The 25,832-nt window shown below is 47.4% G+C and overlaps 1 protein-coding gene across 22 annotated transcripts in view; it reads left to right on the plus strand.

Annotated features, from left to right (window-relative positions):
• MAPT (microtubule associated protein tau) overlaps window positions 1–25,832 on the plus strand; it is a 122,877-nt gene that overhangs the window by 23,111 nt on the left and 73,934 nt on the right. For 2 of the 22 annotated variants that reach the window (XM_061392210.1, XM_061392232.1), the window contains exon 1: window positions 8,004–8,287. The exons of the other annotated variants lie outside the window; for them this stretch is intronic. The gene's annotated coding sequence lies outside the window, so the exon portion shown is untranslated. Of the gene's footprint in view, window positions 1–8,003; window positions 8,288–25,832 lie in introns of those variants that run through there. 22 annotated transcript variants of the gene reach the window in all.

Here is a 25,832-nt window from a genome sequence, read left to right on the forward strand (position 1 = left end):
CTAGCCCAGGTCTCTTTCTTACTCTTGCCCCATCCCCCTTCTCCTCCTGGGCCCCATCTTGCCTCCCTCCTGGGGCTGCGATGGCCAGAGAAGGACCCTCAGATGCAACTGGCCTGCAGGGCAGACCCATGATGGAGGCCTGAGAGGGAAGCAACAGTATTTGAGATCCCAGGTGAAGGAGGAGCCTCTCAGACGGTGGAGGCCAGTCTCTAGGACACACAGTCTGGTTTACAGCTGCGTCCCTCTGGCAGCAGCTTTCCGGAACATTCCCACTTTCTTCCATGGTGTGAAGACCTCTTCTCCTGCAGTCTCCTGCTGCTCTCCTCCTGAGGATCCCTTGTTTCACTGACTTTTCTTTGGTCATGCCATGCAGCATGCCAGATCTTAGTACCCTGACCAGGGATTGAACCCTTGCCCCCTGCAGGGGGAGCTCTGGAGTCTTAACTACTGGACCATCAGGGAAGGTGGTATTTCAATGATTTTAATGAACCATTTCATTCCACAGTGAGTGTGAGCTTTAAAGGGTTACATGAGCCTGTGTTGACTAACCAACCTTAAGGCCAGGTAGTCACCCCTCAGAAGAGCAAGAGCAGCAGCTAGAGTGGATTATGCCTAGTGACTGGGACTTGCCTTCAAGGAGAAAAATAAAACAAAAACAACAGTAAAGAGATAACCTCTGGAGGACTGGCTTTGAGTCAAGGTTCTGTCCTTTTACTGGAGTGGCCAGACTGAACCATCTCCATTCCTTTCGAAATGGCAAGCATATATCCGACTTAAAGAGACATTCTGGACTTCTCTGGTGGCACAGTAGCTAGGAATCCACCTGATAATGCAGGGGACACAGGTCGATCCCTGATCCGGGAAGATTCCACATGCCTCAGAGCAGCTAAGTCCATGGGCCACAACTACTCAGCCCACATTCTGCAACTCCAGAAGCCCGTGGCCCTAGAACCTGTGCTCCGCAACAAGAGAAGCCACCACAGTGAGAAGTCCGAGCACTGCAGCGAAGAGTAGCCCCCACTCGCCACAGTTAGAGAACTCCTGTAGGCAATAACAAAGACCCAGCGCAGGAGAGGGTGTGGAGAAAAGGGAGCCCTCTCTCACTGTTGGCGGGAATGCAGACTAGTACAGCCACTATGGAGAACAGTGTGGAGATTCCTTAAAAAACTGGAAATAGAACTGCCATACAACCCAGCAATCCTACTGCTGGGCAAACACACCGAGGAAACCAGAATTGAAAGAGACACGTGTACCCCAGTGTTCATCGCAGCACTGCTTACAATAGCTAGGACATGCAAGCAACCTAGATGTCCATTGGCAGAGGAATGGATAAGAAAGTTGTGGTACATATACACAATGGAGTATTACTCAGCTATTAAAAAGAATGCATTTGAGTCAGTTCTAATGAGGTGGATGAAACTGGAACCTATTATACAGAGTGAAGTAAGTCAGAAAAACACCAATACAGTATATTAACACATATATCTGGAGTTTAGAAAGATGGTAACAAATACCCTATGTGCAAGACAGCAAAAGATGCACAGATATTAAAAAAAAAAAAGACTTATGGACTCTGTGGTAGAACAGTAGGATGATTTGAGAAACATGTATTGAAACATGTATATGACCACATGTGAAATAGATGACCAGTCCAAGTTCGATGCATGAAACAGGGCACTCAAAGCCGGTGCACTGGGATGACCCAGAGGAATGGGATGGGGAGGGAAGTAGGAGGGGGGTTTGGGATGGGGGGACACATGTACACCCGTGGCTGATTCATGTTAATGTGTGGCAAAAACTGCCACAATATTGTAAAGTAATTAGACTCCAATTAAAATAAATTAAAAAAAAAGACCCAGCGCAGCCAAAAATAAATAAATAAATAAATTTTTAAACGCTAATTTTCCTAGAGAATGTCCACCATTCTTGGAAGATGCATGGGTATCCCAAGTGAAACAGCCCCTGCTGCTGAAGTAACAGAAGCAACATTTGTTGTTGGAAAATATTAGTTAGGTTGATGAGGTTTTCCTTGCCCACGGAAATGAAGCAGTTCCCAATAATGGATGCTCTGTAATGGGAAAGAAGGGCAGAACTGCCCGGTCATTCGGCCCACCCATGGGGTGAGCCGCAGGAGACCCTGGGTGGTCTGATTCCAGAGCCCTTGCTTTTTCTACCCCTTTTGGTCATTTGTTCCCTTTACTGTCTCCTGGAGCCCATCTTCCTTTCCAAAATCAGCCCATCTCACTGTTGGTGCAAAAGCTAAGGAGGCTCCTCAGTGGTCCTCTCTTCCTGCACTTACCTGGCCTGTACTTGGCAGTTCAGTTCTCCCCAGATGTTGTTTTAATGTTATGTCATTACTATGGCTTACTTAAGAAATGGACATGATGGAGAAGGAAATGGCAACCCACTCCAGTACTCTTGCTTTGAAAATCCCATGGGCGGAGGAGCTTGGTGCAGGCTACTATCCATGGGGTCGCAAAGAGTTGGGCACGACTGAGCGACTTCACTTTCACTTTAAAACCATAAATGTAGTTGGTTTTCCTACCTTTTCATGCCAATTTATTCCATTAAAAATAGAATGAAATATGCTTTAAAAAAAAAAGAAAGAAATGGACATGAGATGCCGTTTACCCAGCTTTCCGTACCATTCCTGATTGTGAAGGAAATATGATAGGAAGAGCCCAAGCCTTGGAGGAGGGCTGACAGGGGTTGACTTTTGGCCATTCCCTGCTACCTGTGTGACCTTGGGTAAGTAGTCCAGCCTCTCTGAGCCTGGTTCCTCATCTGAAAATCGTGAGTAGTAGCACCTCTCTTGCCAGGCTGCTGTAAGGAGAGGCAGTGATGTCTGTGGAGCACAGAGCACAGTGAGTGGCCTTTAGCCACACTGCTGAATACCCACCATGCTAACCAGTTACATGGGAGACCCGTAGGTGGTTATTATTCAGTTTCTAAGTTGTGTCCGACTCTTTTTGACCCCATGAATTGTAGTACATGAGGCTCCTCTGTCCATGCCTCCTCTTTCAGGCAAGAACACTGGAGTGGGTTGCCATTTCCTTCTCCAGGGGATCTTCCTGGATCAGAGATTGAACCTGTGTCTCCTGCATTAGCAGGCAGATTCTTTACCACTGAGCCACCAGGGAAGCCAGACCCATAGGTAGTGACCTGGAAACATGCCCAGCTTTGATAAGCTTTTGGAGGGTAGTTGTAGACCTAAATAGGGGTACAGAAGCCTGTCGCTTTCTCCTTGATGCACTTTTTTCCCCTTCAATTCAGAAGGTCCATATTTCTTTTGTGTGTGAATGCATGAATAGATTCTCATCAGAATTTCAGACAGCAGCATAAGTTACTTTTATCATCAGGAAGAAACAAACATACAAATAACATTTTGAAAAGCTTCATCTCATCAACTCCACTTTCCACCCTTCCCATGTCATGTCTTTGCTGCTCTCTCCACCTGCCCGTGACACTCGCCACTCAAGCCCTGCCTCTCACTCTCTACACTCCCGCTGGGCTATATACCTCCCTCCACCTGCCCATGGGGTGCCTCCCCGGAGATGTTTCTTCCTGGGGAGACTGTGTGCCCTCTTACATCCAGCATGCCAGGACTCACAGAACTGGAGGAAGGAAAGGATGCCCTCCTCCCAGGGAATCCTCATCCCAGCCAAGGACAGAGCCCTCATCCTGGCCCCTCACCTGCCGCTTCGTGCAGCAGGTAGGGCTCTGCTCACGCTTAGTTCCCATGACTGGACCACAGTCAATCTTGTGGGAAACAGTGGGTTTGTCACTAGAGCTGGCTCTCGTTCCTCTGCCTGGTTCGTGTTTCTTTCCCCCACATCTCCCACTGCTAGGCTCAGCTGGAGGCAGGTGGGCCTTAAAGTTCCAAAGCATTTAAAGGGGCTCAGGATGGGCCCAGCAGCTCAAAGCCACTAAGCTCCATTTCAGACACATGCCTGTGTTACTAGGTCTTTGTGGGCTGGCCTCCGCACCTGGCTGCCTGAGACAGGAGAACCTTTCACATGAGCTGCAGGCAGAGCACACTGGTGCCGGGAATGTGTTCCTGGCCCCTGTGCACACCTGTAACACACTGGGCAGCACTCTGGCTTTGTGCAGATCCTAGGCCTCGGGTTTATTTATTTATTTTATGTGAGAGGATGGATTTGGCTTTTTCCCCCAGCCCTCTGCTCCCCTGCCGCCCATCTGGCACTTGAAGCTGTTGACCAGCTGCCGGGCCAGAGCTGACAGTGACAAGGGCAACAGAAAAGTGATGGCTGGTGTCTTCCTGCTTCATCTCATCTCATAACTGTCGCCTATTGAATTTGCAGATTCTACCTCCATTTTTTCACCTGGGGAAACTGAGGCTCAGAGCAGCTAGGTAATCTTCCCAGATGGTCCCTTAGCTCTCAGGGGCTACTCTCAGCAGCACAACCCGGAGGACCCTCTGCTGGAACCTTGCTGCCCCGAGGGGCCTCCTCTCCCCAGGGGTGGACTTCCTGCCTGCCTGGCGGCTCCATCATCCTGCCTACTTTCGGGGGCTCAGCTCTGGCCCCTGACCCTCCCCTGTCCCACAGGGACACCAGACTGGAGTGCTCTGGCAAAGTAAGGGGTGGCTGCCCAATGCCTGGATTACCGCAGACATGCCCTCCTCAGTCTCCCACTAACTCACAGGGGACACATCTGAAGTCACCGAAATGGCAGGGCTGGCTCTCCAGGAATGCTAGCAGCAAAGCTGAGCGGTTCTGTTAACAGCTGACTGGCGACAAGTAGCCTTCATCCTGTCCTGCCCCTCATCTGGCGGTTAGCACCTGGCACACCATGGGTACTTAATAATAATTAAAGTCATAATGAACGTCAGAAAGGCCAGCATGTGGTAAATGTATGCATCTTTGCGTAATTGTTACACAGCATAATGAGCAAGCCATTAATGGTTAATCAGGAATAAAAATGAATGTGAGAAACATCTGATTGCAGAGATTTTTTTACCCCTTCCTTCCCTCCCCAGATTTTTAAATGAAAGTTTAGGGATCAATTCCCTTCAATTGTCCTTATAGTAGGGTTTATCATGAAAAAAACTGGGATGAAAATCTTTATGCACTTCTCCATGTAGATCTGGACAGAAATTTGGAGTGTTCCTCAATGGTGAGGGCTGATAACAGAGCAGGCCGGGGGAAGTTTTCTGGAATGGGCAGTCAAAATCCCTTGCAGAAAATTTCGATTCCTGGAACCCAGATCCCATGATCTGGCAGCCATCTTGAGGGCGAGTCCTATAAGATCACAGGAGGTCAGAGCACCTCAGGGCCCACACATGCTGCAGCCCCTCTTTGCCTTAACCACCCCATCAGGGACTCCCTGCTGGTCCAGCAGCTAAGTCTCTGTGCTCCCAATTCAGGGGGCCCGGGTTTGATCCTTGGTCGGGGAACTAGATCCCACACGCTGCAACTAGAAGATCCTGCATTCCACAATTAAGACCCGGCACAGATAAATAAATACAAATAAATTTTTTAAAAAACACAAAATTTTCATTAAAAAACAAGACAAACAAACAAAAAAATAACCCCACTGGGACAGCTTGCCCTGGAGGAAGCTTGGTGCCTGGCCTGGGTTCACCAGGCTTGCAGGGAAAGCTGAGGGGTTCACAGATTGCTTAGTTAAATGGGTGACAACAGATCACTTGTTACCCCAAGGGACAAGGAGTAGAGAGCCCAGGCAAGCATCTTGTCACCAAATGTCAATGTAGGAGGGGCCTGGGGAGGCCCCCAGTCAATGATGGTGTCTTGTGGGCATGTGGAGCATTCCTGGACAGGTCATTCCAACTTTTCAAGATACATCAGAAATTGTCCTTCGATTAAATCTTTACAAGTGTGACTTATTAGATCCATTTAACTCTATGATATACTCCCAGGCTGTTGGTCTGGTTTAAATTCTGTCTGGAGTAGTTCAAGCTAGACAGCTGGAAGAACTTCCTGGGGTGGAGTTTTGAAACCTTGGGGAAAGAGGGGTGTGTCTTTGGGGTGTTCTGACGATATCCTGCTGGCAGTAAGGGTTAGAGACTAGAAGATTCCTCAAGGAGTTTCAGAGCACCTAGCCCAGGGCCATTGGCAAATGTTTTTTGATGGATAGACACTCCCTGGGTCCTCTCTCTGACTCTGTATAATGACAGCTCTGGGCAGGTCTGTGACTGTCATCCAAAGGCCTTATGTTTTGCTCCTTGAGGGTTCCTTTCATCTGATGCCTGTTGGTCACCATATTTTAACTTTCAGGGTTAAGGGATGTTTTATCAAAATTCCCAAAGTGTCCAGACAAATTATACCTTAAAATCTGAGAAGGTCTAACATGTCTGTCTGGATGCCTGCTATGCGCAAGGCACTGGGCTACTTGGGAATCACTCAGTCCTGATCCCTTGAGAAGTTCAGAGTCTAGCTAGTGTACACACACTGTGGTTTTCAGTCAGTTTCATATGTACAATAAAGGTGTTATGTTATTATATTGAGGCGTCTTGATATACAGATTCTCTTAACAGAGAATGCTCCTAGAACTGGTGTTACCTGAGGCCTTCCTCCACCATTGGTTGTTATCTATCATGACTCAGATTTTTCACTAATGGGATCAGAATGTGGTCCAAATATGGGGCCAACATTGGGACTGGATCTCCACCAGGAGGTAAGGCCAGGCTAGGGCAGATCCCCCGAACCCAGCAGGATACAGCAGCCCCTTCATGCCTGGTTTAGCTTAGAAATCCCACGGAGCTTAGTCCTGATTTAAGAGCATGAGACATGCCCAGTGAAGGACAGCCTGAGTATTGTCTGGCTGTCCCAGGTTTACTTGTGGGCACTTGGGCAAATGCCCAGAGCCAGCCAGCCTCCATTTCAAGGCTCTGTGTGATTCTGAGGTGGTCCTGTAAAAGGTAACCACAATCTTTCTTACGAGAGCCTTCCTCACTCTGCAGCTCATGATGGGATTGCAGCTGTCGTTGACTCAGCCAGTTTCATGTTGCATGAGACTTTGATCTCTGCACACACTGTGGAGCCAGGTGGCCTGGATTCAAATCCCAGCTCTGCGGTGTCCTAGTGGTATGAACTCAGCCAGGTTGTTCAGCCTCTCTGCCTGAGTTTCCTCTCCTAGAAAATCAGAATAATGATAATACCGACCTCATAGGATTTGAAAGAGAATTAAATGAATTAAGATTTGTAAAGTGCATAGAGCCTTGCAGGTAGCAAGTACTAGCTAAGGATTTAGATTTAAGAGACCTTTGGGACTTGCCTGGTGGTCCAGTGGTTAAGAATCAGCCTTCCAGTGCAGGGGATGACAGTTCGATCCTTGATCAAGGAACTAAGATCCCACATGCCCTGGGACAACTAAGCTCAAGAGCCACAACAAGAGAAGCCGGTGAGCCGCAACGAAGGCCCAGTGCAGCCAAAAAAAAAGACTTGGCTTTAAAAATAGCTTAAGAAAATAAATAAACAAAATATCCTTAAGTACATCCTCTGTGGACTCACAAGCCCTTTATTTTGCATTTCACGTCCAAGTCTGCTCTCCCATGGGATCCAGCCCAAGACCTGCTTCACAGCTGTGCAACAGGCCCGGCAGATGTGCACAAAGAGGAGAGAAAGTGGCCCCTTGTCCAGATGGTGAGACCAGGGAACAGCGCTTTTACCACCCAACAGGGGCTCAAAGTGTGGAGTCTCCAAAACCCACCTCAAATGCAGGTGTGGAGCTTGTGAGTGCAAGTCGCTTGTTCTCCAAAGGCTGCTTTGCTCATGCATCACCATTATCGGGTTCTGGGGAGTGGTGGGTGCTTATTGGAGTGCAATGGGCTAGATCCCAGCCCCCCTCCATACCACTTCCCTTTGCCTGGTCTTCCATCACTCCCACTTTGCAGGTAAACAAGGCCCCAAAACTGCACAAAGTAGGATGAGAAAGGCCCCAGAACCCCATGACTTCACAGACCTGGCTTTTCTCCCAGGGTGACCGTGATGTCACACCTGCCCTCCCTGACCACGCAGCCCTTGAGGGGCACAGCCAGTCAGTTCCATTACACATGTGCCTGTGTGCCTGCCTGTGCCCACAGCCTCCCCGCAGGCCTCATTCAGGCCATCTCGGCCAATACGGATTGCTCCTGCCCATTTAGACAACCAGGAGTCGCTTATGGAAAACCATCCCAGTGGAGGGATACCTCTTCGGCTGCGAACCACTGGGCTGGGAACTGCCTTTCCTCTCTGCAGCTGAGGCCCATTCTGTCAACCAGCTCCCAGCAGAGAAGGAGGTGCGAAAGACCCCACTGTTACCTTAGGTAACGTCGCTGCCCTTTAATACACCCCTGACTCTTCGTCCTGCATTTTCTTACCTGCATGATTTGGGAGCTGAGTGAGATTGGAGCTTGTCTTGTGGGGGAGGGAGGACCACAGATGATCAGCCTAAGCAGAGATCAGCTTGTCCTAAGAAAACTTGCTGTATTGCCTGCAGTGGGGTGGGTTTCGTTTTGACTCCTGTGTGCCCCATGGGCACAGTTCACCCCGGGAACTTTCACTGTTTTCTTTCCTTTGTCTATTGTGCTGGACACGTGATGGGAATGCAGAAATACATGTTTGTGGATTTGTTTATTCATGGAGCAATGGTGTCTCAAGTGTCTGCAGTGGGCCAGGCAAAATGGGAGGCCCGGGGAGACTGAGGTTTCTCCACCCCCTCTCCTGGTTTCCTCTGTGAAAGTTGATTTGTGATGCGTTCTCCTCTTGGGGGCCACCCCTCTCCCAGCTGTGCCTGGGCCCCTCCCCGACTCAACAAGAGCATTTACTCAAGTCTGGCTAGTGAGAGTACAAGTTTGGACCAGTTTCCAAGAAGCCGTTTGGCAGGATGTAAATAGAGGCTATAAAATGTTGCTGCCCTGTGACCCAGAATTTTGCTTCTAGGAATCTGTCTTACAGAAAAAATGAGAAATACGAAAAGAATAAAAACACTAAGATGTTCATCAAGTGTGTTAATCATGAAGAGTGTGTCTGACTCTTTGTGACCCCATGGACCGAAGCCCGCCAGGCTCTTCTGTCCATGGAATTCTCCAGGCTAGAATACTGGAGAGGGGTTGGCATTCCCTTCTCCAGTGTTCATCAAAGGGTTGTTAATAATAGGAAATCTCAGAAGCCAGCTACACAGCCAATCTCTGGGAAACAGTTATGTAGAATAGTAGGTGGCCATTAGAAAGTGATGTCTGTGGAATTTTAAATTATCAAGAGAATACATCTGATAAAAGAGTAGGATATAAATTGCATATTCAAAATAATCTTGACTATTTTTGAAAATGCATGGGGAAAACCTGAAAGAAAATATGTGAATATGTTGATAGTGATGTTTCTGGTGGTAGGATTATAGGTAAGTACTTTATACTTTGCTGTACTTGATTTCACATACATGTTGCTTTTTTTTTTTTTTGGCTAAGCCACGTGGCTTGTGGGATCCTAATTTCCCGACCAGGGATCAAACCTTGGCCCTTGGCAGTGAGAGCAGAGTCCTAAACACTGGTCCACCAGGAAGGTCCCCATATGTTGATTTTACAATAAGAAAAATATTGTTTAAAATTAAGTTTTGTGGGACTTTTCTGGCAGTCAAGTGGCAATACTCCGTGTTCCCAATGTAGGGGGCCCAGGTTGGATCCTAGTCAGGGAACTAGATCCCACATGCCGCAATGAAGATCAAAGATCCTGCTTGTTGCCACTAAGACCCAGCTCAGCCAAATAAAGAAAATACAAAATAAAATAAAATTAAGTTTTGTGTGTAGTTATACATGGATAGGCAGAGAGTGACAGAGAGAAAGCAAATGTTGCAAATACTAACAATTGGTGAGTCTAGGAAAAGAATATAAAGGTGCTGATTGTATCATTTGTACAATTTTTCTGTAAGTTGGAAATTTTTCAAAGTAAAAGATTGGGGGAAGGGAGAGTACAGGCCACCTTTGAACTCTCTTTTGGAATACTGGAAATATAACCAATGCGATTTGACAGTTTCATTTGTTTTCTGTTGTGGGGAAATGGTCTTTGAATGTTGGGGCGGGGGATACTGGGTTTTGGTAGTCTTAGGAAGGACCCCCAGGGGTCAAGGCGTTTTGCAGAGCTGACCTGTGCCGGTGGCCCAAGCATCTCACGTGCTAGTTCAGCACCTTTGTGTTCCACAGCTCGTGGGTGACTTTGCTAAGGCCAGGCCCTCCCCAACCCTGTGCCCTGGATTCCATTCGTCCACCTTGCCATCATTTAGGAAGCTTGCTTAGCTTTTATTTCCCCCTTCTCCTGTTCCTGTCCTCTCCTCTCCTGACTCCTTCCTGTTGGCATTTAGGAGGTTTAAGTGAGCCCCCTCTTTAAAGCAAAATAATGCCCCCCTCAGTCCATTACCCTATTTCTGTCCTCCTCTTCCCAGACAGGCTTTTTTTAAAGCATCACTGGCACTTTTCCATTTTCTCCCCACATATCTGCTCTCCTTAGCTGAATCCAAGCTGGACTCCATCCACTGTCTTTCAACTAAAATCCTTGTATTAGTCACTGAGGTCAGGTTTATGCTGCAGTAGCAAAAAAGTCCCAAATTCCAGTGGCTTCACACCTCTGGCACCACCACTTCCCTCATCTTCCAGCCTTATGGGTCATCTTTTAGTTCCTTGAAAACTCTGCAGTTTCCTGCCTCAGGGCCCTTGCGTGCACTCTTCCCTCTGCATGGAATGTTCCTTCCTACCCTCTCCCTTCACCTTGTTCACTTGAACTTGTCCCTCATGTCTCAGTATAAGCATCATTTGTTCAGGGAAGTTTTCTTCAACCCCCACCCCCAAGACTAACAAGTGCCCATCTTGGACTCATGTGACCTGCCATCCTTTTCTTGTGACACTTGGATTGTTGACTGTCTCTTTCATGAGGTGCCTTCGCAAAAGTGAGGTCATGTCTGTGTCACTGCTATGGTCCCGATTGCCCACCTTAATTACACATTAGAATTGCCCGAGGAGCTTGTATTTGTTTGTCTGCGCTGGGTCCTAGTGGCAGCATGCAGGATCTTCCGTCTTCATTGCAGCATGCAGGATCTCTAGCTGCGGTATTAGTTGTAGCTTGTGGGCTCTAGTTCCTTGACTAGGGATCGAATCTGGGTCCCCTGCATTGGGAGTTTGGAGTCTTAGCCACTGGACTACCAAGAAAGTCCCAAGAAATCACCTGAGGAGCTTTTAAAACTCTTCATGGCCAGGCCGTACCCCAGGCCATATGAATTCTAATTTGAAGTGGGCCCAGCCAGCAACAGGTATCTCTGTACAGCACCATAGGGAATTTTAATGCACAAGGTTGAACCACTGACCTGCATTGTGCTTAATACTCAACTTTTCTTGAATGAATAAATCAATCTCTAAAACTTTAATCTCCCCAAACTCCTCCAAAAGACAGGAAGCTAAGAATGTTTAGCTAGGTTATAATGTGTTAATATCATATTTCATATTTAATTTCAACCAAACTTCATTATGCATCTACATGGGACAGGCCCAGTGACTGAGAAGGCTGTGATTTATATCCACTCTACAGACAAGAAGTTACTATAGGTAACTTTAGGTTTGCATGCATGCTAAGTCACTTCAGTTGTGTCCAACTCTTTGCCACCCTATCAATCATAGCCTGCCAGGCTCCTCTGTCCAGGGGATTCTCCAGGCAAGAACATTGGAGTGGTTTGTCATGCCCTTCTCTAGGGGATCTTCCTGACCCAGGGATCAAACCCACATCTCTTATGTCTCCTGCATTGGCAGACTCCAGTATTCTTGCCTGGAGAATCCCAGGGACGGGGGAGCCTGGTGGGCTGCCGTCTACGGGGTCACACAGAGTTGGACATGACTGAAGTGACTTAGCAGCAGCAGCAGCAGCAGCAGCAGCAGCAGCAGAGCTACCTGGGAAGCCCAACTTTAGGTGGAGGGAGGCATTAGAGGATTTCAAGTTTCAGCCAGGGTGTATTTTTCTTTTAATTGCAAACATCTAAAGCCCAAAGAAAGTGACATAAACACAAAAGATAGTTTATTGGTTTCCAGATTTTAAAAAGTCAGGGATAGATCTCACAGGTATGACTGGATCCAGTCATCCAAATGAAATCAACAAGAACCTGGAACGCACCCTCTCTTGGCTCTACGTTCTCTGAATAGCCTTCCCCAGTCTGCAGTGAAAGTTGCTCAGTTGTGTCCAACTCTTTGTGACCCCATGGACTATACAGTCCATGGAATACTCCAGGCCAGAATACTGGAGTGGGTACCCATTCCCTTATCCAGGGGATCTTCCCAACCCAGGGATCAAACCCAGGTCTCCTGCATTGCAGGTGGATTCTTTACCAGCTGAGCCACCAAGGAAGCCCAAGAATACTGGAGTGGGTAGCCTATCCCTTCTCAAGGGGATCTTCCTGACCCAGGAATCAAACCGGGGTCTTAGCCTTCCTCAGATGGTAGTAAAAACGGCCATCGGTACCTCTAGTCTTGTGTCCTGTTTAGTAGAGGTTTATAGAAAGATCTCAATAAATGTTCTACCAGAAAACAAAAACAAAACCTTCATTATTTTTAAATCACAGCTTAGACCTTCCTTCTTTCCTTATTATTCTCTCCCACCTGCAATCCAGTCTCCTAATCCTAGGTATACAGTGTTCTGGTGATTTATCCTTATATTAAAAAGCAGAGACATTACTTTGCCATCAAAGGTTTGTCTAGTCAAGGCTATGGTTTTTCCAGTAGTCATGTATGGATGTGAGAGTTGGACTGTGAAGAAAGCTGAGCACCGAAGAATTGATGCTTTTGAACTGTGGTGTTGGAGATCAGTGTTGGACTGATCACTGATCAGTGTTGGATCACCCTCTTGAGAGTCCCTTGGACTGCAAAGAGATCCAACTAGTCCATTCTGAAGGAGATCAGTCCTGGGTGTTCTTTGGAAGGAATGATGCTGAAGCTGAAACTCCAGTACTTTGGCCACCTCATGCGAAGAGTTGACTCATTGGAAAAGACTCTGATGCTGGGAGGGATTGGGGGCAGGAGGAAAAGGGGATGACAGAGGATGAGATGGCTGGATGGCATCACTGACTCGATGGACGTGAGTTTGAGTGAATGCACAGGAGTTGGTGATGGACAGGGAGGCCTGGCATGCTATGATTTATGGGGTCACAAAGAGTCAGACACGACTGAGCGACTGAACTGACTGACTGACCCACAGTTTGCACATGTTTATTTAAAATGCCAGGATTACCTGGCCTTTGTTAGCTGCTGACAGAGCTCTGAAGTCTGGGCTCCCAGGGCAATTGGTAATAGGTACTCAGTCCCTACTGGCAGGCTATCCACCCTCTGGCAAGCAAAGTTTCTTCCTGGATAAAGTTTGGCATACTCTTGACTCTCAAAGAGGTTTCTTTGCCTGATCATCAGGCAGCCCTGAAGTGGGATGCCTAGGCCCTACCAGGCTTTGGTTCTATCTGTAGAATATTTTATGTCATCATCAAAAACTGAAGGAGAGAGAACTAAGATGGTACCCAGTACTCCGAAAACAGAGGTTTGGCTTCATCTTGGGTCAGCCTCTAGAGGTGGGGTTATATATGCCCCACATTATGGATAAGGAAGCTGAAGCTCAGAATGACTGTTACTTGCTCAAGATCACACAGCCAATAAATTGCAGAACCAGATTTGAGCCCAGATCTTTCAGCTTCAAAGCCTGTTATTTCTGTGACCCCCCCCCAATTAATTTTTTAATTTCCAAAATTAAACTCTTCCTCTCTCCATGACACCTGCCTCCCATCCCCAGAAAAAGTTGCACACTGCTCAGACTTTTTTTTAGCCTGGGCTCACTTCAAATCCACTTAATTTTGCTTCGTCATGGCTGCCCGATTCTCAGCTGGTGGACTGGGAAGTAGGTCATGGCTGCAGGGACCACAGGCTCTGGCTGCTGTGAGGGCCAGCCTCTGGTTTCGGGGCTGGACAGGGGCCAGACCTCACCGGGAGCATCACCCTCTGCTGGCCCTGCTCGGATGGCTCATCCCTGGCCCTGAGAAGCCGTCACAAACCTTCACATCATTGCCTTAGATTCTAGAACACACTGTCACTGTGGCTGCTGGGTAAGGTGGTGTTTAGAGAAAGGAACATCAGGGTTAGGGTTAGGGCAGAAATTAATCTTCCCTCTCTTGTAGATCTGTGGGTGATCGGAGCTAGTTGATTGAAGGGGTTTGCCCACCATCATATGCCACTTTTCAGAAGAGAGGTACCAAGCCCCTTGACACCCAGCCATTTAACTGTCCCCTCCTTTATGTGATAAAATTATGTTCAGAAATAATCATGAAGTGAGCAGCCATAATGGCCAGAAAAGAAACACATATTAAAATATTTTTTGAACTCTGTACGTATAATAATTATGCCAGGATTTTTTTTTTTTTTTTTTGGCCACACCTCATGGCTTGTATGATCATAGTTCCCTGACCAGGGATTCAACCTGGGACCTCAGCAGTGACAGCAGAGTCCTAACCACTGAACCACCAGGGACTTCCCACCATGATTTTTTTTAAATAAAAGTGAATACTATAGTATAAAAAAATGGAGGGGGGAAAAAGCGCAAGAATTTATTAAAAATTTTTTTCATCTAATGAGTTTGATTCTTTGTAGCCTGATATAATGATATTTTATGTAAATTATCATTTGGTACTAATAGGTGAACTTTAATAAAAGCGAGACATCTGTAAAAATTGCCTATACTTTCAAAACTATTAATACTAAGTCGTACCACTGATACACAGCTTTATTTTCTTAATTCTTTAGTTTTAAAAGTTACAACTCACAATTTTAAAAGAATAAATTTCCATAAAAAAATACTCTACAAACTCAATAAAATATGTCACATATGGAGTAAACATTGTATGTACTAAGCAAAAATAATATACTTTGCCGTTCACACTCAGTCTCACTGTTTTCAATTTTATTTACTTATTTTTTTGAAATTTATTCGTTTTACTTTTTGTCTGTGGTGGGTCTTGTTGCCGCACGTGGGCTTTCTCTAGTTGCAGTGTGGGGGCTTCTTACTGTGGGGGCTTCTCTTGTAGACACACAGGCTCTAGAATGCAAGCTTCCATAGTTGTGGTGCATGGACTCAGTTGCTCCATGGCATGTGGGATCTTCCCACCAGGGATCAAACTGGTGTTCCTTGCATTGAAAGGTGGATTCTTAACCACTGGACCACCAGGGAAACCCTCACTGTTTTCAGTTTTAAACACAAAATCTCCAGGTGGCCATATGGAATGACAGGATTGAAATAATTCAGCTTCCTTATGATCATGGTGCTACCACTATTCAAATTCACAACCTACTGCTTAAATGCAGACGTATTTAAGGTTGGAAACGCAAAAGTCTCCTGAAACAGGCTCGAAATGCTGAACTGTTAAGGATTTCTTCCCAACAGCCATATGGAGCCGACTCAGAATATGTTGAGGCCGACTGAGTAACTTGGAATTCTCCAAATGACTTCCACGGAGAAGACAAGGAAGAACTGGTTTTTACATGTGCGAATTTGAACATACATATGTATTATTGACACTCAAGATCATTGGCACCGGTTGTTCGTAGCCTAGACCATAAAGACATTTTTCAGGGAGGAGAATGTTATCACTGATGTTGTTGAGGATTTCCAACACATGATGCTCATAGGAAGCAGGCTGACTTCTCATCAGTTTTATTATCGTTTTTGAATTCTCTACAGTCAGTCCACCCTTTTCTAGCTTGTCCTGTGCAGCCCTCCCTCCACCCTAGGCATGGTCCCAGGATCATATCCAGGCCCTGGTCCTCCTGGTGGAGCTGAAGGGAGATGATAGAACATCTCTGGCAATCCTCCAAGGACTGAGGAAACTGAGGCAATGCTTGTGTGTTCAGAAAAGGTTAGTCCGCTTGCTAGATCCCAGGTCCCTAGAGCTTCTCTCTGGACAGGACCAGCTCTCCTCGCGCTCCTGAGAGTCTCTGCATCCTAACGTGTTTCTGATGGAACTTTTCACTGTTATGTGTATTTCCTTTTGTGTGTGTATGTGGTTTGAGGGTTTTTTTTTTTTTTTCTTTTTTAAAAAAAGCATTTATTTATTTCTTTGGCTGCACCAGGTCTTAGTCACGGTATGTGGGATCTTTACTTGTGGCATGCGAACTGTTAGTTGTGGCCTGTGGGATCTAGCTCCCTGACTACGGATCGAACCCCAGGCCCCCTGCATTGGGAGCTAGGAGTCTGCCACTGCACCACTAGGGAAGTCCCTATGTGTGTGCGTGTGTGCGTGTGTGCTCAGTCACTTCAGTCATATCTGACTCTTTGTGACCCCATGGACTGTAACCTTGTCCATGGGATTCTCCAGGCAGGAATACGGGAGTGGGTTGCCATGCCCTCCTTTGGAAGATCTTTCCAACCCAGGATCGAACCCGTGTGTCCTGTGTCTCTTGCATTGTAGGCAGATTCTATACCACTGAGCCACCGGGGAAGCCCAGTCCCTGTGGATTTCCTTTAAAAAAAATAGACAAGCAATAAAATGTTAGGTTTGAGAAGGTTGACATGAGCAATTGAGCTACAAAATGAGCTTGAACTAAATCCTAGCAGGTTTTTCTTAGGAATAATATTATCATCTCCAGCCACTTGCAGTAGATTTATTCTGAATTCAGAGAAAGGTTTTATTTGTTGTTTATACTTTGCATTATTCATTTGTTTCTTTAATTTATGAGCCTTGGTGCTCATTAGAATATTTCAGTGGGGTGTGTTGGATCTAATGATGCATGTATTCTTTTCTGCAGAGTAGTTTATGTTTTGGGTTTTACTTTAACTTTTAAAAACACAACCCTTTTCTTGGACAATTGCCCAGATGATACCAGACATATGGTTGAGAATGTGAGTCCTATAGGTGCCTCCTAGCCTTTTGCTTGCTGACAGCCGCTGGCTAGAGATTGCAGGCAGCACAGAGCAAGCATGGCTGGAGCACGTCTCCATCGATGTAAAGTCAATCTGGAAACCTCTGGAAAATGGACAGCTGCTTTCTGAGCCTGTGGTACAGCCAACGGAGCTCTCTACTAAATTAAAACAATGCCACAGGCAGAAGCTAATGTCTTGCCTTACTTGGCTATTGAGCAGCCAGGTGACTTTGGGCAACTTGCTCAGCTTCTCTTTTGCCTCCTCTGCAAAGTGGAATCATCTCTTTACCAGACAGAAGATGGACCCTGAGCCCAAGGGTGAGAACGGTCAGCCTCAGAGGCTCTTAGAAGGACTGCTGATCCTTCCAGATATTTAACAATCACAGGTTAATAATTGGGAAAAGCAGGGCTTCCCGGGTGGCTCAGTGGTAAAGAATCCATCTGCCAATGCAGGAGATGCAAGAGACGCAGGTTCAATCCCTGGGTCAGGAAAATGCCCTGGAGGAGGGCATGGCAACCCACTCCAGTATTCTTGCCTGGAGAACCCCATGAACAGAGGAGCCTGGTGGGCTACAGTCCATGGGGTTGCAAAGAGTCAGGCACGACTGAGCACACACAAAAAAGAAAAAAATAATAATAATTGGGAAAAACAAAGAGCACACTTCTATTTAGATAATTATGCATGTTTTTCTGCTTTTCTTGTTGGAAAGACGTAAGCAAGATTGAGGAGATAACTGCATGCAGTGGCAGCCTCCCAGGGCTGACCTCTCTAGGGAAGGTCACTGTGCCCAGGAGCCCTTTACCAGAATTTGAAAACTAATTGTTGTAGGGTTTGCCAACCTGCTTATTTATTTGTTTCCTTTATTTTTGTCCATGCCCTGCAACTTACACTATTTTAATTCCCTGACCAAGGATGGAAACTGGGTCCTCCCCTTGGCAGTGAGAGCACGGAGTCCTAACCACTGGACCATCAAAGAATTACCTAGGGTTTGCTGACCTTAACAACGAATGATGTGCTGAGAACTGTCTCTTCAAAAGGGCATTCCATTCCCTGGGGTGACTCTGGGCCCCCCCTCCTAGGCGCCATGATGCTGTCTCCTCTCTCAACCCCCAACCCCAACTGTTCCCTCTCCTTCTTGCCCCAACCCCCTCATTTTCCTCACAAACCTTTTTGCTGCTGCAGCCTTTTCTAATGAGGAGGTTCTGGCCAAGGGCTCCTCATGGCTTGGTTATGTAACCTGCTGCTGCTTCTGATCCAGGGATCACCCTGGAAGGGGGTCAGACGTGGGCACACAGCCAGGGCAGTCTACTTACCACCCCCTTGGAACTTAGACGCGGTGCAGGAATTTGGACTCTGCAGGAATTAACAGCTCCAACACTTTCCCCAGAGCCAAATGTGCAGGATGCATGCTTTTTGTTCTTTGTTAAATTCCAACTAGCAAGGCTGCCACAGAGAAGCCTGTTGGGAGCTGTTCCCCTGATGTTGGCTCCTACTTGGCTTCTGGCCTCAACTCTCAGAGCTAAACTCCCCCAAAATGTCTTGTCTCTGAAGCATCACCCCTTTGATCAATGATGTCCCTTTGCCTGGTGATGACCCCCACTTTGCCTGATAATAACCCTGTCTCTATCCCTCACCAGCCCCAAGGAAGGAGTTTGTCCCTCTAAGCCGGCCTTCCCTTCAACTCTTAGCTCAAGCTCACCTTTTATTAAAAGGTGTTTTTTGATGTGGACCATTTTTAAAGTCTTTATTGAATTTGTTACAAGATTGCTTCTGTTTTGTGTTTTAGTTTTTTGGCCCCGAGGCATGTGGGATCTTAACTCCCTGCCAGTGATCGAACCCTCAGCCCCTGCATTGGAAGGCAAAGTCTTAACCACTGGACCGCCAGAGAAGTCCCTCAAGCTCACATTCTTTCCAGAGCCTCCTTGAGCCTTCTCGACCCCCAACTCTTTTCGGGGGCTACAGCTTTGTCTCTGGCACGTATTCCATACTCAGCTCATAGAATCACAGACTCTTGGGGCACAAGGCAATTTGCCTTCTCTCTTCTGACCCATGGCCTTGATCAGTATTTACCTCTTTGTCTCCCCTCCCAAACTAGACCTCAAGAAGTCTTCCATCCTGGAGCCCCCACCCATGGGAGGCAGCATTCCAAAAGTGGAGTTGACCATAGCGTTGCTCTGCAATTACCCCGTGTCACTCAGTATTTGCCTATGTATCTCTCTGGCCAGACTGAGTATATCCAAGGGCAGGGGCCACCTCTGCCCCCTGGTGGGGGCTGGTACCTGCCTTTCTCATAATCTGCTCACTACCCTGGTCCCTGAGTTTCCCCTAACTGCTCACCCATGGCTGCCTCAGTGGGATGGCTCTGTCCTGTTTAGAGCATCCTCTCCCTGCCTGACTCACCCTCCTGCCCAGAGGTTTGCCTTTGGGACTGCAGGGCATATGTACACATGCATGGGCATGGTGCTGATAGACACAGCCCCTGAGCTCAGCATCGGTAATGCATTTTATACACTGAAAGCTGCTATAAACTTTATTTATGACACAGCTGACATGTCTGAATTGGCTCCCAAATCCGCCACCAAGCATGTGACGACTGGTGAGCCTGTCACTTAGTCCACTTTTCTCTCTGTCTGTTAATAATAGATGCTACTTACAGCCTCAGCTTGACAGCTTTGATTTAAAAGTCATCTTAAACCGAAGAGACTAATGGATGGGTCTGAATGTGTGCCTTTTAAAGCACAAGACGTTGCTCTTAATTAACTGAATTCTGTCCTTTGATTGGAACAGGCTCTCCCCTCCTCGCATCATTAACTACCCACATTTGCACCCAGAGCAAATCTCAGGTGTGTTACCTGAACGCTCAGGGGCAGCGAGAGCTACCTGGTTACATGGCGCATGCGTGTTTGGGGTTGTCTAGTGGGTGTGAGACGCCCAGAGAGATGGTTCGGTTCCATCTCTTCCTACTTGAGAGACCAGCATTCTTCCATCCAGTCCACCATTCAGAGTGGCAAAGGAGCCTTCCCTGTTCCGCGCACGCCCACTCCTAGCCTGTAAATATGTGTGTGGTATGAGAGCATCTCCATGGGCCGTCATCATGGTTTATGGGTCAGACTCTGCTCCTGCAGTTGCAGCACAGACCACGGTCCATTTCACTATATCTGTCTCTGTGCTACTCCAATGGACAGTGCAGAGGGTGGGGCTCTGGAAGGACCAGAGCTGTGGGGAGAAGCCCCCTCCACCTCTGCCCTGGTCTCCAACCCCATTCCCTCTGGGAAGGTGGTGGGTGCTGACAGGGGAAAGAAAAGGGAGGAGGGGCCCCGCAGGGCACGTGGAGAGGATGTGGCCACCACACTGGGGCATCCATGTGCACAGTCGGACAGAGCAGGCCCTGTGGGCTTCTGTACCCTTTAACATGAGTCAAAAGGAAGGTGACACCATGAAATAGAAAGCACTCTTTGGGACATTCCTGATGGTCCAGTGGTTACGATTCCATGCTTCCACTTCAGTGGGGCTCGAGTTCAGTCCCTGGTCTGGGAGCTAAGATCCTGGATGCCACACAGCATGGGCAAAAGAAAAATAGAAAGTGTTCTGGAGGCAAGCAAACCTGATTCACAGCCTGGCTCCACCACTTTATCAGCTGAACCCTTAGACAGCACCTCAACCTCCTGGAGGTTCAGAGCCATTGGCTGCACGCTGGAGCTGTCAATGCGGGCCTGCCCGAGGGTGGGGGAGACCGTGCAGAGGTCCATGCCACAGGGCCTGGCATGATGCGTGCCACATGGCGGGCGCGCCATCCATGTCCATTTCTTTCCTCCGTTTTCCCAGAAGCAAGTTGTTATGAACGTGCTGGTCCACATTAATGAGCAGACTTACAGAAATTAACTGGTAGTTTTCTGTTTGCTTCGGTAACAAACTACCACAGACTTAGTGGCTTAAACTAAGTTATTTTATCTGAGAGTTATTTTATCTGTCAGATAAACACAGTTATTTTATCTGACAGTTGTGGAAGTGTCAGAGGTCCGACAGGAGTGTTACGGGGCTAAAATCAAGGTGATGGCAGGCTGCATTTCTTTCTGGAGGGTCTAGGGCAGAATTTCTTGCCTTTTCCAACTTCCTTGGCTCATGGTCCCTTCCATCTTCAAAGTCAGCTTGACTGGTTGAGTCTCAAGTCCCATCACTCTGACACCTCTCCCCTACCTCCATCTTTCACATGGGCCCTTGTGATTACACCTGGATAATCCAGAATAATCTTAAAGTCAACTGATTAGCAACCTTAATTCCATCTGCAACCCTAATCCTGCATAAAGTTTCCTGCATAAAGTAACAAGGGGATTAGGACGTGGAGGTGGACATCTTTAAGATGCCTTCATTCTAACATGTTAACTAAATGCAAACACATTTTTACTTAATAGAAGATTACTAACTAATCTTTTTCAACAAGATCTGGAAGAGATGGGATAAATATTTAAATTAAGATGCAAGTAATCTGAATCATATCTGTAATATCGTTAGTTTCATTGTACTTTTTTAAAACTAGATTTTCCTAAATAAAATCGTATCCTTTGCAGCCCTTTTGCACTAACCTTTAAATCACTAGTATAAGGTGCTTAGACATTCTTTGTCCCTGGGATATTGCTTATCAATCAACATTTCATGGCTTGCTGGAAAATACTGTCTGAACAATAAGCCACAGGATGAAAAGGAAAGCACAGGGCTGTTTAATTGCAAATGGTCTTTTACAAGGAGGTTTCTAATTACTATTGTTTTTTCTCTTGAGCTGAGGAATTGAAGTGTTGCTAACAGAATCGTATGATGCGGCTTCATCCTGAGCATCCTTGGACCCTGTCACAGGGCAGGGATACCCACTCCCAAAACATCCCTGGGGCCACAGCTGAAGAGAGCCCTGGATTTCGTGCACAGCCTGCATTGACGAGGGTTCCTCTGAGTATGTTTCAGACTCTGGTGCCCTTTTTTTTTTCTTCAGTGGAAAGAGGTGTTTACTGATCTTTACTCTGATCTCAGTGAACTCATTTTCTTGTATATTTGTTCATCCTGTGTGTAACTTGGAGGAATCAGATTATTTTCCTCCTCCCCAAAAGGTGGCTCAGTGGTAAAAGAATCCACCTGCCAACGCAGGAGATGCCTGTTCAATCCCTAGGTCGGGAAGATCCCCTGGAAGAGGAAATGGCAACCCACTCCAATATTCTTACCTGGAGAATCCCTTGGACAGAGGAGCCTGGCGGGATACACTCCCTGGGGTCTCAAAGAGTTGGACATGACTGAGCAACTGAGCACATAGGACAGGAAGCACAGATCAGATGTCCTAGAATTGTAGGGACTCTCAGAGAACAGAGAGTAGAAGAACCTATGGAAAGGGATAAAGATGGCCTCTAGACCACAAGTTCCTAATTTAGTGGCAAAAACACTGGTATTTTCTAAGTAACCAAAACTGCACTTGACTTGTATTGTCAAATGCATGGCTCTGATGCTTGGAAAACAATGTTTCTGCCTTACTTGGGGTGTCTGCAGTGAAATGTGCTACTGACAGGTTTGAATCCTGGCTTCACCCCTGACCAACTGTGAGACTTAAAGCAAGTTACTTCACCTCTCTGTGCTAGTTGGGGCTCTTTCTTTCTTGGCTGCTCTGGGCCTTTGCTGTTGCTCACGGGCTTTCTCTAGCTGCAGCAAGCAGGGGCTACTCTTCAGTTGCAGTATGCTGGCTTCTCATTGCAGTGGCTTCTCCTGTTGCAGAACACAGGCTCTAGAGCTCAACGGTTCAGTAGTTGTGGCCCATGGGCTTAGTTGCTCTGTGTCATGTGGGATCTTCCCAGACCAGGAATCGAACCTGCGTCCCCTGCTTTGGCAAGCAGATTTTTAGCCACTGAACCACCAGGGAAGTCCCTGTGGGGCTGTTTCTTTAAGGTCCATTCCAAGCTTAGAATCCAGGATTCTGCGATTCTAACCCAGTCAAGCAGGGACCCCCAGATGCCTGAAGAACAAATCTGTTTTGGAGGCAGGAGAGAAGGAACCAGAGTAGGAGAGACCTTGATGACGAAGATGAAAAACCCAAGGTCACTCTTGGTTAACTAACACCCTGCTGACATGGCAGTTGTATCTCATTTAGTTTGGTCCCTTGAGGTTTACAAAGAGGGGAGAGAATTTGAGTCTCTTCCTCCATCACAGAGGAATGTGCTCTCCAGTGAAGTGTGAGAGATAGTTACCCAGGGAGCTGGGGTGGCCTACGCAAGAAAGCAGGTCAACTCTCAGATTTGCAACTGACTGTGAGCTGGGGAAGTGTCATCTATTAATGTTGTCTCCTTCTCCATCCCACCAGGACCCTCTCCCTGCCCCCATACTCCTTGGTTCAGCAGCATTACTGGGGCCTTCCTCCTGCCAGGTATGAGGCCAGGTGCTGAAGACATGATGGTGGAGGGGGTGGCTATGGCCTTTCCATCCTAAGAGCATCAACATCCCAGAGGATTACAGCACCAGGTGAATGTTTGTGAGAGGTGCACGTGAAGGAGTCAGGAAGGGCTTCTAGAAGCAATGACTGCTTTGATGGAGTCTGAAGCTTGAGTAGGAATTAGCCAGACAAAGCGGAAGAGTCGCAGAAGAGAGGACTTTGCTGACAGGGAGAGCAGCTGGAGCAAAGGCCTGAGGGTGAGAACGTGCAGCACTTAGGGCTGCACATGGAGGGCTTTCAATCCATCCATCGGGGGAGATAGACTGAGCCCAGACTCCATTCTGAGCTCTGCACTATGTACTGAGTTGTTTGTGCTCAGTCGCTCGGTTGTGTCTGATTCTTTGCCACCCCGTGGACTGTAGCCCACCAGGCTCCTCTGACTATGGGATTTCCCAGGCAAGAATACTGGAGGGGGATGCCATTTCCTCCTCCAGGGCATCTTCCCAACCCAGGGACTGAACCCGAGTCTCCTGCATTGGCAGGCGGATTGTTTACCACTGAGACACTGGGCAAGCCCACTGAATTATTTACAGTAGTTGTAAAAAAATAAGCACAGGAGTCTCCACCCTCCAGGAGCTTTCATTCTAATGGGGAGATTAAATGGGTACAGTTAGAGTATGATGTGACAGGTGCAACAGGAAAGGCCAGCCCAAATGTTGAGTGGAAGGAGGCCAGGTAGGTCATAGACTCCTACCCACGTCTTGAGAATGCATGTTTCCAGCCTAATTTCAGGGGTGAGGTCAGGGAGATGTGTGTGGTGAATTCTTTGCAAGTGAGGGAGTTGTGGTGTTTCTGTTTCCCCAAGATGCCTAGGGTGTGTGTGTGTGTGTGTGTCTGTGTGTGTGTGCACACGCACACGCATGCAAGAGAGAGAGCACCCTGCCTCTCTCATCTTCTGCTCACTCTGAGCTTTGCAGAGATGGGATGGGATGGGCTCATTCACCTGGAGGGGTCCCTCAGACACCCACTCTCCATCTCTGTAGCACAACAGCTTCCCCAGGCAAGCAATTCATTTATTCATTTTCCCACTTCTTTTTAAGAATTTTTTTTAATATGGACCATTTTAGAAGTCTTTATTGAATTTGTTCCAGTACTGCTTCTGTTTTATGTTTTGGTTTTTTGGCTGTGAGGCATGTGGGGTCTTAGCTCCTCGACCAGGGATTGAATCCTCACCCCCTGCATTAGAAGGCAAAGTCTTAACCACTGGACTGCCAGGGAAGCTCATTTTTCCTCTTTCTGCTGTGCATTTACAGCTCTGGGTTTTAACGGGAGGACTCTCCAGCTCCCCTGTGAAGATGTGTTGACCTCCCACCCCAACAGCCTGCCCGCCCACCTGGGAAGGGGCCCTTTGGACAAGTGCTTTCCCTGGTGCCCCTCTGCACCCATAACCCCTCATTCTATGGAGACTGCTGCTGCTGCTAAGTCGCTTCAGTCGTGTCCGACTCTGAGCGACCCCATAGACGGCGGCCCACCAGGCTCCCCCTTCCCTGGGATTCTCCAGGCAAGAACACTGGAGTGGGTTGCCATTTCCTTCTCCTGTATGGAGACTAGGACCACTGAAAGTCACTCAGTCATGTCCAACTCTTTGCCCATGGAATTCTCCAGGCCAGAATACTGGAGTGGGTAGTCTTTCCCTTCTCCAGGGGATCTTCCCAACCCAGAGATCGAACCCAGGTCTCCCACATTGCAGGCAGATTCTTTACCAGCTGAGCCACAAGGGAAGCCCAGAGAAAGGCTACCCACTCCGTGTACTCTGGCCTGGAGAATTCCATGGACTGTATAGTCCATGGGGTTGCAAAGAGTCAGACACAACTGAGCAACTTACACTTTCATGACCATTGAATGAGGGTGGAAGGGAGGTTGTTGCCCACCAGAAGGTAAAGCTTCTCAGACCATACAAACACTGCAAAGCCATCTTCATGGTTTATCCCAGGCTCCCCCCAGAGGGTTAGATTTGGGCCAAAGCTGGATGGCTCTGCAGAGAAGATTTGTGTGCACACGCTGCTTCATCTTGACTGCTCCTCAGAGAGAACCACTTGTTACCCAATCGGGTAGAGGGCTCTACCTCCTTATGGGAAGGTTAGAGGGCAAATGTATTCTTATATTTAGCAAAAGAACATTAATTTGACTTTGAACCTCTTCTGTAATATTTTAAAAACATCTTTATTGAGATGATATTTTACATACCATAAAAACCACCCATTTAAAGTTACAACGCAGTGGGTTTTAGTATTCCTGTACGATTTTGATTTTGATGGTGCAACTCAGAAGGGGGCGGGGTGGCAGCTCTGAGTCAGCTCTGTTCTCTGCTTCATGCCTGGCAGGCCTGCAGGGGCCCCCTGAGCTTCCGCCCCCAGGTGTAGTGTTTTCTCCTTTTCCAAGAAGGCTTTTGTTTCCAAGTTCTTAGTTCTTCTTTCTCACCAGTCTTTTCTCTCTCATATGCTTGTTCTGTCTGTCTTCCCTCCCTGACTGTAATTCTATTTCTG

This window comes from Bos javanicus, chromosome 19 (assembly GCF_032452875.1).
Source record: "Bos javanicus breed banteng chromosome 19, ARS-OSU_banteng_1.0, whole genome shotgun sequence".
Lineage (NCBI taxonomy): Eukaryota > Metazoa > Chordata > Mammalia > Artiodactyla > Bovidae > Bos > Bos javanicus.